The 16,655-nt window shown below is 51.5% G+C and overlaps 1 protein-coding gene across 1 annotated transcript in view; it reads left to right on the top strand.

Annotated features, from left to right (window-relative positions):
- ASPA (aspartoacylase) overlaps positions 1-16,655 on the top strand; it is a 74,047-nt gene that overhangs the window by 1,253 nt on the left and 56,139 nt on the right. Inside the window, exon 2 of the mRNA XM_044430385.1 lies at positions 12,522-12,660. The gene's annotated coding sequence lies outside the window, so the exon portion shown is untranslated. The remainder of the gene's footprint in view (positions 1-12,521; positions 12,661-16,655) is intronic.

Here is a 16,655-nt window from a genome sequence, read left to right on the forward strand (position 1 = left end):
GGTGGTATTAAAACAGGATTCTAGTCCTCATGGTTCTGCAGAGTGGACCGGTTTCAAGTCGTGCATTCAGTTCTCTGTTCGGGAGACCGATGCATGGTTGTTAACGGTGCGGGAACACTTCTGGTTCTCCCGATTGACATAACTATATGAGGGAAATTGCCCTCCTTGAGTTGGCAGTAAGGGCAATGTTTTGCTGTGGATTGGGGCGTGGTGGCGTGTTTATGCGGTGTAAGATACGGCATACGTGTGTGTCACAGACTTCTTTAAAAATATCCGCGTGTGTATAACATTTGTTACAGTGGCTTCTCCTTAATTGCGAACGACGAAATTGAGGAGAGTCCATAATAGCAAGCTGCAGATACTTTCTTAGAAGGTTGAGGACAATGCGAGGCATTTTTGGTTCCAGGAGAAGGAGCAAGCTCTGGCTTGGCAGTGTTAGTCAAAGCCAAAAGAAAACAAGTCTCTCCTGGGCAGCTTAAAACATTCATACAGTGTCTTAATAAAGAAACAGTGTAATTAGATGTGATGAGTTGAAGAACTGTTTACTGTCTGGATCTACATAGTATCACACCCTCAACCAGTATTTCCATCCCAGTCAATTAATAGGGAGAACTCTAAATTTAGGAACTGGTGCTTGAGTTTTCTGTTTTTCCTTCTCCTGCCACTTCCATATTTCCTTTTGTGTGGTACCTGAGGGACAAGCTTCCAGGGGCACCTTTTTTTGGAAAAACTTTCTGGTTGTTGAGGAGGGAGTAAAAATGCCGTTATTAAGCTGCTCAGCTGGAATAACTCCAGGATACGTTTGTGTCCTTAATCTTGGTCTTCCAGAGCTAAAGAGATGCTTTGGACCCTTAGCCCTCCCCTGATTCCTCAGGGCTTCCCAAAATGACATCTCCAGACTTCGCCTGCCCAAAACCATGCATCTGAGGAGGAAGAAAGAGGCTCACTTGCCTTTTGTCTGGGCAGGGATTTTTTTTAAATATTTGCAGGGGGGAGATCATTAATGCATGCTGTGTGTTTGTACTAGGGGGAATTATGGTAATCGCCCTACAAATGAGGCTTTGAATCGTGCCTAGAGGTTAATTAAGGGGCCTTTCTTCTCTAAAGAGGGCCGCCTTCTCTGTTTAAAAATGCAAACTGCGTTTTGCTTAAAGGGGAGCGAAATACCATCCCTCTAAATGTCTTCTTTTGTAGCTTCATTACATGCAGCCTGATGATGTGATTTGCCTCTGCCCCGCCAGGCATATGGGCTTCCTGTTCCAGCCTGGGGACCCATAAAAGATCCTTGCCCCAGGCTCACTTGTCGCCCTGGGGCCAAGAATTCTCACTGGGGGCCCAAGGGGGACTGTAGCAACCTTGCCCACACACCAGGCAGGCGATGTAAAGGGGAGGCCCTAAGAGAGTCGTGCCCCCCCCCAAAAAGGCTATGGGGCTACCTAGTGGGGCTCTGGTGAGGACAATAAGGCCAGGTGACCAGTTTGTACTCCCTTGCTGTGCCGTTTGATGGGAATTTCAGCTACGATCATTTTGAGCAGGTTGGTTCAGTTTCAGCGGCTCTGAATGAACGTAGATAAGTCTTCATCAGGACGTCTGTCCCACCAGGGAAGAGAACCTCCCCTTCGTACCTGAACTTAGACCCTGATGTTACGTCCCCTTCTGAGGTCAGATCCCCCAGATAGATCCTCGTAATTGGTGGGTGCTTCTGCATGGAGGTTGGCTAGTTTGCCTCTTCTCGGCACGTGGGACCATAAAGCTGGAAGGTGCCATGAGAGCCTCGAGTCTAATCTCCGTGTAGCTTAGAAGTCCGGTTTCGAGTATCTCTGGCAGATCTCTGACCGGTCTCTTGAACCGCCACATCACTCGAGAACCCACCACCTTCCTAAGTAATGCCTGTCTGACTGCAATGACCACGAGGACGTTTTCCCCAGATAAAAACCCGCTTCCCTGTAACTTAAGCCCATTACTTCATGCTTTGCAGTTTCGGACGATCAAGCACAAGTCCTTTTCTTTGCAACGACTCTTTAGAGACTTGAAAAGTCACGTTTTCTTGAAGGAAAACACAGCAAGTTTCTTCCATGTTTTTGGCAGACTGGCTCTCTTGTTCCCTGATCACCTTTGCTGACTTTCTCAGAGCTGCTTCTGTTTTTTCCGAATTGATGTTTAAAATGCAGTGACCAGAAGTGGACACCGTATTTGAGAAGGGGTCTGGCCAGAGAGGAAACCTCACAGGCCTTGATTTCAGACTTTCCTTGATGCAATCTCAAACTGCATTTGCCTTTTTGCTGGAGTGTGACCCATAACTGCTCTTGAATTTTTATTCACCGATTCCCCCATCTCATCTTGATTTATCTTTCTTTCCTTTTCCCAAATGTGGAACTTTGCACTTGTTGGAATTGCATTCAGTTGCTTTCTGCCCCATCCCCTTTCTTTCTCCAAGCTGTTTTTGGAAGGAAAGGAAATTGCAGTCTTTCTGCGCAGCCCGTCGTCTTCTGCAATTGCGCACCTAACACTCTAGCTCCAGAATTTGCTATTTTTCTTCCACCCTCCCGGTGTCCTTTCCTTTTGTGCCGTGCCCATTAGGACAGTCTCATAGCCTATTTTTAAAGCTGATCTGGGACTCTGGCTAAACCCTGTGTTTGAAAAAGCCCACAAATAAATAGAACAGAATAAATAAGTCATGCTGCAGCATGAAAGCTAGCGGTCCAACCCACATGTCTTTATTTTTAAAGCAACTGCTGTCGTGCGGAACAAGCAGGGGTGATGGAGGGGATGACTCCTCCTAAGGATGACCCCCTGGGGATTGGGGATGATGATTCCCGGGAATGTGTCTCTCCCCTCTGGAGCAATAATTGAAGGTCTCTTGGGACTGCGGCAGGGAGAGCCCGTCAAAAGATCGGTGACAACCGGCATCCCCCCCAGGTGCTGTCTAATTAAAATCGCAGGAAAGCCCTTTGCCAGCCAGCAATGGTGAAGGTTGCTCCCACTGATGTGCTAATACCCCCAGTGGCCCCTCCCTCCTTCCTCTTATCCTCCCTCCCCCATCCTTCTCGCGCCCCCCCCCCCACTCCACAGCCTGCCTCAAGATGGGCGGCTGTCCCCGCTTTGCTTTCCACCCTGCTTTCTCCTGTGCCATAGGTAACAGACTGGAAATCTTCGAGGAAGTTCACACACACTGGGTTGAATTACCGCCTGGTTCACACATAACAACAGTCCGTGGACTGGGCTGCATGGTGGGTGCTGTTACGGGCAATCCCCAAACTGCGATTGAGCTACAAACAACCCAGGAACAACCCAGGAAGGCGTGGCTCGTCTTTGGATTTTCAACCGCAGGGAACCTGGATTGCAAAGGGCCCACCAAGGGCTTGTGAACTCTGGGTTGTTTGTGGTTGACCGCTCCTAGTTCAATCATAACGCAGGGTCTGTGTGATGCCATTCAGAGACCCTTCAGAGGAATCGGTGGCTTGATTGTCCGCTTAGGCACAAACCAGGTCTGTACACCCATCTTGGCTAGATTGTCTCCCCGGAGTCTGGGCTCTTTCCCATTGTCGCCTGCTGCCTGGTCGCATTTTAGAAATTGGAGATGTTGGGGTACCAACCTATGTAGACCCTTCCTTGTGCTTGGAATGAATGTGATTTTCCTTTGGGATTTGGGTGAAACGGACCCCCATCGAGCTGGGCAGCCTGGCCTTCCCCAAGACCTTTTTATTCCAGCAATATTTAATAAGTTTTAATATTGTCTTTTCTATGTTTTTAACTGTAGCCAGTGTGGGTCAGGAATTTATTTATGTTATACTTTATGTTGTTGTTATTTTTTGGTAAGCCGTCCTGAGGCTTTTGCGACAGGACGGCATATCAATATTTTAAATAAATAAATAAGTTAGCACCCTCCTGGCGTTTTGGATTATGACCCCCACATCCCTGTCTGTCCGCTGCACAGCTGGGGTGATGGGAGTTGTAGTCCCACACGGCCAGACAATGCCAGGTTGGAGAAGAGAACCGTGGAATGAGTGAAGCCCGGCAAAAGAGCAGAGAGATCTTGTCTCTCTTCACCCCAGCCCAGTCCTCTGGCTAAAATTCCCAAAGCTTTCTACCCCCGAGTCAACGGCCCGGGGAGCCAAGGCACAGCTCTCTGAGGACCCCGAGCATTAGCTGCCAGTCAGAGCGGGCAAACCTAGGTTGGCTGAGCAAAGTCCGAGGCAGCTTTCTGTGTTCCCGCCGATGATCTCACAGCACTGCTAAAAATGGCTGGGACAATGTCGAGGAGCTGAGGAGATGAGCTGTATTTTGACCCTTGTGTTTTTCTCATCTCTCTCTGCCTCATCTTGGAATCTCTCTATTGTGACGTCCTTTGTCCTCCTCCTGCCCCTACTGCTGAACCCTTGCCATGATTTTAATTAATTTGTGGAAGACATCTCCTCTGCCATCCCTGGCCTTTGCCGGATACCTGATTCTGCCAGGTCAGTCCTCCGCAGCTTGGATGATGGCTGACGGGCAGGTGGGTGCTGGCCGGGGTGGGGAGGGAGGGACCTCAAAGCGGTCGCCCCTGGAACCTACAGATACCCAGGAGAGAGGCAGATGGGTGTGGAGAAGGAAGCCCTTCTTTTTCTGATGCTCTTTTTTTGATGCCCGAGGTACGCAAATCATTCCTTTCAAAAGGAGCACAGGCAGAGTCCAGTCCAAGCCACTTTCCCATAGGTGCCACTTTCCCATGGTGGATTCGGACCCTGGCTGGAGAACAAGGCAAACAGTGGAGAAATACCTGTGTGTTGCACCTTAGTGCTCATGCTTAGGAAGCCCTTAGGAGAGGAATTTCTACCTTTTAGAGCAGAGGGGAAGCTGCCCAAGTTTGAAAAGAAGTCAGCGACTGGAGGGAAGAGAGAACTGGGCTGGTCAGGGTGGCTTTGCGGCCACCCTTTTGAGCCCCTTTCTGGGCCAAACCTGTGCTTTGTATGTTCTCTCAAAGTGCCTCATCTTTTCTTTTTTTAACTGGCGTCTTGATCTTATTCTTGCCATCAGTTTAGCAAATGAAGGCATGGCATTTTTTGCAAACAACTGGGTGACTCTCAGAGGAAAGATGTTAAAAGCTCAGAAGAGGGGTTACCTGCCCCAGATCAGCTATTTTTCTGGGTTTTTTCAGACTGAGATCTTTGGAGTATTGGAAGGAAGTGATCTAGACTGTAGTAGAGATTCCAGAATCCAGATCTTGAGAATCCAAGTCTCTAATGGGGAATCCAGAATCCTCCAGAGAATCCAAGTATCTGTATCTTCTTTGGAGTCTGAGTGGCCTATTTTGAGCAGTAGCTGTTCCCAGGCATCCGAGTGGCTCTCAGCGCCTCTCAATCTCTCCCTCTCTCCCTTTCCCCCTCAATTATTGATCTCCTCCAGTCCTAAGCCCAGGATCTATTTTTGAGTTATTTCCCTGCCACCAAAAAAGCTTTAAAACCACCCGGTCTCCTTGGTTGTTGCCGCTGTTCCCACTTCTGGGGAGGGTGGGGGGTGATTAATTGTTTCTCCCCAAACAAATTAAGAGTCCCTCGGCGGGTCCATAAATATGCCTTGATGGAGACCAATAAATCTGGACCAGCGGCAGCTCCTCAGTCAACAGTTTTCATCACCTTTGGGTGGGCGTGAGTGCGAGAGCTGCAGCCCTTTCAGAGGAATGGGGGAGAGCAACCCCTTCACACACACGTGAGCCAAAGAGCTTCGAAATTAATTCCGAACATGCTCAGCCAAAGCATCTGAAGACCGAGGATGGGATGGGGAAGGTTCTAGATCCCACGCTTCTTTTTTTAGAACGATATTTATGCAAAGGATGCAAGGGCTGCAGGGCGGTGGAAGTGAAACTGTCAATCGGCATCTTTCAAAAACAGCAGGACGAAAAAATTAAAGCGCCCGAGAAGAAGGAGGAAGCATTCTCTTCACATGTCCGCTCTCTCCCCCTTTCCCCGTAGCTGCACTTCTGCTACACCGGTGCGTTAACGCACGTTAAATCTGCCGAAGCTGGCACTGTTGCAGATGAATCCCATACTTGCTTGGGTGAACACATGTGCATTTTTGCTACGCAAAATCAAAAGATACTGGGAAGGTTGTATGTGGAGCGCACGGATGTGTGTGCTTTTGTGTGTTTGCACATATGTGCTTTTGGCGTGTTAAATCAGCAGCCACCGGGATTGCTGAATGCAGATCACACAGGTATGAGTCGTGTGTGAGCGTGTCTGTGCATGTGTACCTTTGGTGTGCAAAATCGACATACTGGGATTGTCGCGCTGAAATTGCACAGATGGTATTTCTCTTCCTTTCCTGCACATTCTCTCACCAAGACGCTCCTTCCCCACAAAACTATTTTCGGTACCTGCCCATCTGCCCATTTCCTGTTTTTCTATAAATCTTCCCACCCTTGTTTATAGCAGAGGACCAGGGTGGGGAAGGAAGAGCGAAAGAAAGGGATGCGAGGGCTTCCCAAATGGTCAGATTTTTTTTTTTTAATTGTTTCAGCAGCTGGTAATAGTAATTTTGCTTTCCTGTTTGGAGAAGTGCCTTGTGTCTTTTTAAGTTTTTGCCGGCTGCAGACCTGTCCACGCTCTGTACCACTCCACACTCATTGCTATCAGACCAAATTCACTGTGGACAAATTCACAGTAGCTTCTCCCCCGCCCCCCACTGCCCCCTCTTTTAGCAATATGACCCCCCAGCAGCCCCCAGAACAAGAATGTTATTTGCGCCTACATCTGTGGCAGTTTTCTCGAGCCTCCAAGGCCGCTTAGGAAGATCTTTCTAAGGAGCTGCGTAAAGGCTTGCTATCTAAAAGATGCAACATGAAATGAAAGGGATTAGGAAGGAATAGGAAAACAGAAAGGAGCAAACTAGGTTTTCAGGGGCAAATTTCAGCAGGCCACGCAAAGACTGCTGCTTTCTCTCGCTTGGATGGACTGGGCGGCAGAGAATCTTGTCTGGGTGCGTTTTCTTCTTCCTTAATACAAAAGTCTGGGTCACGGATCCTGGTGGGTCTTGAGCTTTTCTGGCTTGTGATTATTCTCCTTTTGAGTGCATCTCTCTGTGTGTGTTCTTAAGCCGTTTTGATTCTGCTTTGCTGTGGAAATTCGCCCCTGGCAGGTGGGAGAAGCCCACAACTCCCAAGTGCTGATTGTTTTCAGTCTGCCTCAGCAGGTAGAGCTTCTCTCTCCCAGAGGTTTGAATGGGGAAATGATTGACCCCTCCACCCTCGATTTACGCCTGTCTTTTAGTCCCGAGAAGCAAAATGAAACCTCCATAATCAAAAGCAGTCTACCTTTGGGTACTGGTTGCTAATGCGCTTTTTGCCTTTCTGTCCAGTATCCTGAAGTTCTTGGAGCCATTTGGCTAGAATGGAGAGTGATGGATTTACATGTATATACCACCATTTTTTCTTAACCCACGGAAGCCACGGTGGCTCACGTCCTCCTTCGGTTTCTCCACACAACAACCCTGTGAAGTAGGCTAGGCTAAGAGTCCATTACTGGCCTAGTGAGCTTCAGGTCTGAGGGAGCGCTCGAACCCGTTTCCCGAATCCCCTCAGCACTTGAACTAGGACGACGCAAGGAACCATTTAAAGTATCTCCGTACCGCTTCCTCTGTTCAAAGGCCTGTCCAACCGGCCTTTGTATACTGAATTAAACAAGATAACATTGCATTAAAGGGAATCTTGCCCAGCTCCAGCAGGAAGTTGCTGCATTGCGTTTACATTTTTCGCTTCTTTGTTAGCAGAGATATTTTGGGAAACCGAATTTCCCATCAGAAAAGAATGCTTTTCTCCCATTTCCAGCCTCAGACTTCTACAGACTTACCACACATGTGCTGGAACCTCTGTGGTTATAAACGGGTCTTTTTTACCCCTTTTCTTCAAACCACCTTCTTCCCCCCCCCCCCCCCCGGTGATGCTGGAGCATAGAAACAGAGCGAGTCAGAAGGGGCCTCCCGGGCCATCTAGTCTGACCTCCGGCACCAGCCGGCTCCGCTCCATTAAGAGCAGTTGCTTTTGATAGAAGGACGGCCCAGAGAGCATATCAGTCTTGCAAAGGACGGTTTTTTGCAAGGATACTGAGCTCAGGGGTCCCCTTTGCTGTAGCTAGCGGTTGTTTGGGGGTTTCCTGCCTTTGGTTTAGTTCCCCCCCTCTGGAAGTTTAGTTATGGGTAGCAGGAGCGTGAAGCCCAAAGTGTAGCTCGTTTGGCCCCACTCGAGTTGCTCAGGTCCCAGCAGCTCTCCCAAAAGGGAGCTGGACAGCCCTGGTTTCCTCTGCTCTACAGGAGCTTCCAAGCAGCTTATTTCCCGCCTCTGCTTTTGGCCTGATTTATGTTTAACTGGAGAGACCAGGAGTTGAACGTGGACCTTTCGAGGGAAGAACCAACGCTTGGCACCCTCCTGTTGGGGGTTTACCCTCCCATCAAGCCACCGTCAAATTAGCCACGGAAGAAGAGATGGAGCGGGACTTCGTTCCGTCTGCCTTTCCGAGCAAACGCAAACTGGTCAACTCAAGCTCATGGCTGAGCTGAAGGGCAAACATCCTTCCGTTTTGTCCCTGACGTTTTTGCCATTTGGTTCCTGGTTCCTGAGAAAATGCTCTGCTCCAAACTCCTGCGAATCGGAACCCGTTTGGCCAGTGGGACATGCCCAGATCAGACTTGGAGTGGATTTGGGGTGTGCAGAGTCGGGGGGCTGTGTGGGTGTGGTGCTTTGCTTTCCACTGGCAGAAAGGTACCCCGGAGCCAGTTGTCACTGCCCTCCAGTTATTCTGGAGTCCAGGTCCCATCATTGCAAGCCAGCAGGTCTCCGAAGGATGCTGGGAATCCAGACCACAATGAGAGGTTTTCTCGTTCCCTGTCCCAGATCTCTGGGAGTCCAGCGAGGCCGCGATGGGGAAGGCTGTGGCGAAGTAATTCTGAATTCTTGTGTGCTCTTGCGGTATTTCGCTGCCTTTTACCCCCATGGAGAAAGTCCAAAGTGCCCAAGTGCGTCCAGGAAAGAGGTGGGGAAAACTCTCACTCGGTTCTGGTAAATAATACATCAAAATGGCAGATCAGAAATTAAATTATCATTGGAAATGCAAGAGCCCTGCTTGTTAATAGCCTGCGGTGTGTGACACCCGCGTCTTGTGCCAGTGTGATTTTGGCCGGGGGTGGGCACTTCTGTCCGCAGGATTAATTATGGCCAGTAGAAGAAGTAATCCATTTTTGTCGCTCTGGTGCTTGTGTGAACAGGGCAGATTTTGTGTGTGCCTCATTTGGGCCAAGAAAGCTTGGCCTGGAAGATGAAGGGGAAACTCGTTTTCAGGCGGGCAATCACACTTGATTGCATGGGGCGGTTTGAGGGCTGGAGTTGCACCCGTGTTTGGCACCTCGCAGCGCATCTTCCCCGGGCTGGTTCAATCGTCCTGGGACCCTGAGAAGCAAGGCAGTCTGACGCTTTCAGTCCATGGGAAACTCCCAGCAAAGCCAGAAGCGCAGCAGAGGCCTTTCCTAACCAGGCGCTTTCCCGATTTTTTTTATCTATTTAAAACTTTTCTAGACCGTCCCAGTACGTTTTTGGGATGTTTTGACAATATGAAATGTAATTTAAAAAAAAAAGCACATCCTGAAAACGCGACTAATAATAAAACCCCAATTAAAACAGTCAGGTCTTAAAACATTCGGAGAATAAAAAGATTTTGGCCTGGTGCTGAAAAGATTAAAGTGGCGGCGCCAGGCAGACCTCTCTGGGGAGCGAATGCCACAATTGAGGTGCCAACACAGAGAAGGCCCTTCTGGTTTATACCTTCCAGCAAGCAGCCTGATGCAGACGGAAGACCCCAGATTAGAAAGGGCGAGTCAGAATGTCTCTCCCAGGATTTGTCACCAGCAGGAAAACCTATAAACCAAAATATGCTGGCATTTGCCCCTCCCTCTTGCTTTAGGTCCGCCCCTTGCATTAGGCCCCACCCCCTTGCCTTTGGCCCTGCCCACCACGGGTGCAGCATCCAAGGAGCATCTCCAGGCAGGATTCAGCCGCTGGTTCAGAACCTCCTTTGGGAGTGCTAAGGAAGCAAAAAGCGAGAAGGCAGGAGCAGAGTTCGGCTCCCCTTGCTCCTTGCCCGATTTCAGAATTAGTCTCCAGGAGCATCTGATCCGCATCACTGCCGGATCCTTTAATGCGCCACCTGCCTCTGCAGCGCCCGGGTCAAGCATCCCTTAATGAGCACTCGTCGCATGCTAAATGAGTTGCGGCAAAGGCACCGCCAGAAGCGCCGGGCGGATGACGCGGGTGAAGGAAGAGGGCGACGCGAATTTCTTTTCTGACCCTGGACTGCTGGGGGAGGCGTGGGGGCAGGCGGGGAGAGACGCTCGTCATGAATACCAAATAGGTCCTTGGAAAGCGGTGCCCGGGGGTCGTGCGTCTCCTACCTGCAGGTCTGAAGCATTCCACGCTCGGGCGGCAAGTGCCCGAGCAGGGTCTTGTGGGGCGGGAGGGAAGCAGTGCCAGCCCCGGGCTTGGGGGGGCCCTTGGCCAAACTCTGCCTCGGGCCCCTCGGGGGAACCGCCCGTCCACCTGCTCCGCTTTGCCCCCGTTCGCTTGTTTCAGGGCAGAGTCGCTGGGCAAGCTGCCGCCTCCCCTCCAACTTCTGGGCCAGAGCGAGAGGCGGGCGAAGGAGCCCCTGGCACGGCCCTGCAGAGCGGCGGCAGGTTTGCACGCCCTGTGAAGCCATCTTGGGCTCGTTTCGTGGGATAACCAAACCCGGATGCCTGGGAGTCTGCTGGCGAGCCAGGATACGAAGCCAGGGGTTGCTTTGGGCTTCCGATTCCCGGCTCGGTGAGCAGGGACCAGCCAGGAATCGCCGTGCGGGTGCCCGGATTCCCTCCTGCTTGCTCCGGAGGTCCCCTGGCAGCCCGTGGGAATGGCGGCTCCAGGCTTTGAGCATCCACAAGCGAGTCGTCTTCCACGGGCTGCCCTCGGCACGGCAAGCGTTCCGGTCCAGAGCGAAAGTTGGCTGGGCGCAAGGGCACAGGGAGGAGGGGAGTGGGCCCAGGAGGGACCCTCGGTCGGTGCCCGACCAAGCCGGTCGCGGAGATCACCCCGGGCAGAGCGCCTTGTCCCCACTCGCTTGGGGACGGGAGGAAGCGCCTCCTCAGATGGCACCTAGGATTGCCCCACGATACAATCGCCTCTGGCTGTGCCTTCTCTAAAGCAAGGGAGGGGACCACACTGCCCATAATCCCCGACCTTTCCCCATGCAGGCTGGGGCTGATGGAGGTCGTAGTACAAGCCACCTGGAGGACCCCAGGTTGTCATTCCCTGCCCCAAATCACATTGATCTCAATGCTAAATGTTTTATGGGAGAGGGATCCATCACCTGTAGGAGACCCAGAAAGAAAAGCTCTTTCTTGTATTTTGCTCTTTCTCACCACTTTATCCAAATGTGTAAGTAGTGCAGCCGATCTTCCGTCTCGCAATGTCTTTTTTGTGTGATATCCAGCACCAAACTTTGCTAGAAACAAGGCAAGATAGCAACACAACGGGTAATCGGCACCGATTAAACTGAACGAGTATCTACAGAATACATCCATTATCTTGCCTTTTAGGATGAAAAACCCTCTGAGTATCTCAGAAAAGGCGGTGCATCAGTCGGATTCGATTGCTCTGTCAGCTTCACCATTCCCCACCTTAGTTCAGGTGGAACCTAGAGCATGTTTAAAGTTCCCACAATAAGCTGTGCACAGTTTTGCGCCCTATAATATTATTCTCCTGCAGAGATGCATATTTTGGCTCGCACTTTTCCCTGACACCCATTTTTATTCGTGCATTCATGCCATGGCCGAATTAGTGTCCATTTGAACAGTCACCTGAAGGCTGGAAACCCCGAAATTCCGCCCGTTTGCGTGCAAACGCAATCCACGCCGATTTCTACCTTTCCACACCCTTTCCTCCTGGAGGACAAGAATCCGTGAGGACTTGTCAAAGGCACTCGGCTTGTATGCCCTTCTTCGCTCCGGATGCCCACCTGTCACGGTTTTCAGGACGGAAGCTGGCAGTTGGGCGATATCCGAAAAGTGCGTGTTTTAATTAAGAAACATTCAGACACGCCTGGCCAGGCTGGTAACTGGATTCGTTTTAGCTATCAGTGGAGGCGGCGAAACACATCAGCAGGCCCTAATGGCGCTCGCGTCCAATCCCCGGCCCCATCATGCATGTAATACATTCGCAATTACGGCCTTCCTTGGCATCTCTGCCTTTCCCGGGAGTGAGAAGGGGCTGAACCGTGGTCGATAGATGTCATGGTGGAAAAGCAAGATGAACCGGGGGGTGGGGGGGAGGGATGGAGGGGGACGGGGGGGTGAGGTGGAGGAGCTGGCTCGCCCCGTCCCTGCTTCCCAAATCGGACTCCACGCTCAGCGTCCCTTTTTCGAGCACGGGGCCGCCCCGTGTCCGGGTGGGACCCGTCCCCCCGTGCGCTTCGGGAGGAAGCCCGGAGAGCCAGCCGCGCTGACCGAGCCTGTGTCCCCCTTGTTTTCAGACGAGTGCCGTGCTGTGTTCGGGGGGCTGCGCCCTGCTGGCGTTCAGCGCCCTGCTGGCCGTCGTCGTGCTGTTCCTCCCCGGCGGGCCGTGCGAGCGGAGGATCTGCACCCTGGCTTGCTACGTTCAGACGGCCGCAGGTGAGTAGACGGACTTGCCCCCTTTGTGGGCGTGATTCCTCCCTATGGCTGCCCCCCAGACAAGCACGTTGCAAACCGGGAACCTGGGAACTTATGACTGGGTAAACTGCTTCGGCGGGTCGCTGCATCGGGCGCCTTTATCGCTTTCCCTGCCGCCCGTCTCTTTGTACAAGGGGCATGATCATTTTGGTGACCTGCTCCCCAGCTTTCGTGCGTTTCCCCCCATTCTAAAAAGCTGGCTAAGTGACCGCCTCAGAGCATTAACCACAAAGAAGCTGGGACTTTTGGCCCCGCCTCCCCTGTCCTTGGCTCCACCCACTAGGGGAAGGCAGCCCCCCAAGCTGTTCTCCCTCCAGGCTTGACACCCCCCACTCAGGAAATAACTGCTCTGTTTCTCTTGTGCTCTGTATTGACCTTGAATGGATGCTCACCTTTATCTTTTTCATGAGGACTAGACACTTGGGTTTGTTTTTTGCTGTTAACTAGTCTATGAACGCATTCTGTGTCAAGGGTGCTACTCCCAGACTTCCTGCCCACACCTCCCTGACTAACCATTTGCAGGGGGAGCGTTTTGCTCTGCTTGCATTTTGGGAGGAGAGCTTGGTATCTTTTTACATCCGAGCCTGAATCGGGAGGCAGCAGAGGCGCAGGACCCAAGCGGGAAGGGTGTTGGATCCAGCTGTTGAACTGAGGCGTCGCTGAATTCAGCAAGGTCTTTGCTGAATCCAAATTGACTGGAATCCAAATTGATTTTAGGCAATGATTCCTGCCTCAAAAGACACCACGGCCCCGGCTGCGGAACAAATCCACAGTTAACTGAAATTAAAAGGCCCGACACAGAATGATTACGGAGCTGCAGTGGATGAGCTGGGCGGGGGCAGGGCAGGCTTAAGGGGGCTCATTAGTTTGATCAAATGGAAGCAGTTAATTCTCTTTTGTCAATATGGCTTACAGTTTGAAGTTTGTTTACCTTCTCCCAGAATCTCCCGCATCCTGAGGGGCTCCGTTCGTCTTCATTTTCCAGGGCTGTTTCTTTCGCTGGCTCTGCAAAAGGCCGGCAGCTCACCTCTCATCTTCCAGCCATCCAATGTAGTGGTTGAGAGCCTGGGACTGGGACTCGGAGGCTCTGGGTTCGAGTCCCCACTCAGCCATGGAGCCCACTGGGTGACTCTGGGCCAGTCACAGACTCTCAGCCCAACCTACCTCGCAGGGCTGTTGTTGTGGGGATAAGATGGAGGAGGAGAATGACGTAAGCTGCCTTGAGCCCTTTGTAGGAAAAAGGCAGCATAGAAATCAAAAATAAATAAATGCTCCCCAGATTTTAAACTTTTTTTGAAAATGGTCCAGTGCCCCCCTTAAGGCTTGATCGATGTCCCCAAGAAGTTTCCACGACAGCCCCATGCAGTTAGGTTGCATTCTTGACGTGGCAGGATTGGTGCCTGCTGGCGTTTCCTCGGGGGGGCGCCCAGAAGAAAACTTAAATGGGAAAGGGGGGGGCAAGAACGCCCCCCCCACTCCTGATTCTGATGGTGAGAGGTGCACTGAAATTTAGCAAGGCTCTTTCTGCTTCCTGCATGTAAAGTGCCGATTGTACTGCGATTCCGGTTTTAGAAACGTAGAAACAGAGTGAGTCAGAAGGGGTCTCCTGGGTCATCTAGTCTGACCCCTGGCTCCAGCCGGCTCCACTCATGACATGCCCAATTGAATCCTAATGGTGGAGAGCATAATAGAGGCAGTGCCGTTTGAGAATGCCAGAGGAGACCTACCAAAATGCGCCTTTCCAGAAGTGGAACAAACTGACGCGCTTTAAGCAGTTTGGAAATGTTGACGATTTCAACCAACCGGCAAAGATGCTTTGGAGTGAGTGTGTGTGCGCCTGTGTGTGTGTGTGTGCGTGCGCGCGCGCGCGCGCAAAGGGCTCATCACATGTGATGCTGCAAGGACAAACACACTCTTACAAATTCTCTAGCTGACTGCGGAGGATGCGAGACGGTGGCCAACGCTCTTGGCAGCTGGAGGGAGGAGGCGGCGCTCTCCGGAGAGCCCCGTGGGATCAATTTCCTTGCTGGGTTCTTTCTTCTCTCTTTCTAAAATCTCTTAAAAAAACCCCCACTAGCTTTTATAAGGCTGTCTTGCAGCGACGGTGTGGTGGAGATGCCTCTCCTCCTAGCCTTGAGCTGTTCCCATCTGCAGCCGCGTCCGTCCGTCCGGGAAGCTTCCCCCTCTGGGGCGAGCTGGCTGCTGTCCAGGCCGTCTTCATCGCCAGCATATTGTTCTGCTGTTCGCTACCCTGGCCTCTGCTCCTCTTCCCTCTGGCGCTCCGCCCCGCCTCAGACTCCAATTGGGAGCCCCTTGGGGCACAGGCCTTTCCTCATGCATCCTGGGAAGCTCCAGTGGTGTAGTGAATTTTTCAAAAAAAAGCCAGCAATTCTCTTCTCCATCCATGGCTCCAGCCAACTCAGTTACAGGCAGCTAATTCTTTGCCCACCTGTCAAAAAATCTAAGCTCTGCTCATATTAACGTCTTTCTAGTTCCAGTAGCAAGTAAAAAGTCCAAAGTGACTAGGACACATCATCTGTTCCTAATATGTATTCACCAAGTTTATGATGGAAGTTCAGCTCCAAACTTTACTCAAGCTGCTCCAGGGTTGCAAAAGCTCATTTAACCAACCAGATGTTAATGCCTCAAGCAGATTTAGGTATTTTTAAGGGAGACAGTCCTGTCAAAAGGATTACAAACAAAGACCTGTTGCTCTGTATTTGCCATGATCTACATAATCCTGAATTAGTCGGCTTTTGGGGGGATGTGGAGGATGCCCCATCCTTAAAAAAAAAAAGTTCAAAGAGAGACTCTCTCAGCTGGGACTCCTGCACAAAGTGAATTGAAAAATCAGGCAAAGTTAATCTCCTTCCTGTTAACATAACGGAATTATGTTCCCCAAGTCTGGGGAAATCCTGTCTCCGTGCAGCGTTCTCTGGGAACTGAAGCGCTTTGCTGTGCTAACACAATTTTACTTCTCAGAGGCCAGCTGCTAACCCCCAGGAAAGCGGGCTTCTGTCACACGTGGCCAGGGCGGAAAAGAAACCTGGCCTGGCTAATCCATTTAAACCAAACCCCGTGTTTGATAACAAGGCAGGAGGTGGAGGGGGAAAGCGGTTTGAGAGGGGGATTTGTGTGTGTGTGTGTCGGTGCAGTGGCTGTACCTCTTTGGCAAGTCTTGTGTGGACAAGTCTTCTTCTGGGGAGAGAAGGAAAGCAGATGTAAGATTCTGCGACGGAGCATTGAATAGGCTCGACCAGAAAAGGAGGCATTGGAGTGAACTTTCCCAGTGTCCAAAACCTAGAATAAATTATGACTCCATTCCTGGGAGCTTCCCTCTCCAGTTGTTCTGTAGAGAAGCACTGCTTTTGCTGTGAGAACAAAACTGTTGGCCTCATCAAAGCCGCATTGCCTGTCTCCCAGGAAGCGTTAGGAAGAGAAGAACTATGTAAATGTCTTTTCTGGGTAATTTTGGTCCCCCCCACTGGCCTGTTTAGAGAACCAGTATGGCCACAGAGAAGGGGGACGCCGGCTTCCTTTCCCCTATATATCTTCTGCGCCCGTCTCTCTGGAGTTTCAGGTGGCTGTGTGTGTGTGTGGCGGAGACACATCCTCCTTCGAGCACAGGAGGGGGGCTCTCCCATGGGACTGTGGCCTTCCCTCCCCTTCTCATCTTTAGTCTTAGTGCTGAGAGGAAAGGTCCCTGCCCCAAGGGGCACACAGGCGAGGAGAGAGGGCTGTGTGCAGGCAGGGCGACAACCTGCAAGGAGGGCTCGCTGCTTGTTGCTGCTTGTTGCTGCTTGTTGTCCTAGCTCCCATTTTCAGTTGCGCGGCTGAGCTTGCTTTTGTGTGCTAATGGCCGCGATGAGACGGCAGCCTGGAAGGGCACGGCTCCAATTAAGCGGGTGCCTGGGGAGATGCAGATCCGCGCGGAGACGGGCAAGCCTGCGGCATGT

The sequence above is a fragment of the Varanus komodoensis genome, unplaced genomic scaffold, assembly GCF_004798865.1.
Source record: "Varanus komodoensis strain SLA01 unplaced genomic scaffold, ASM479886v1 scaffold20_1, whole genome shotgun sequence".
Taxonomy (NCBI): domain Eukaryota; kingdom Metazoa; phylum Chordata; class Lepidosauria; order Squamata; family Varanidae; genus Varanus; species Varanus komodoensis.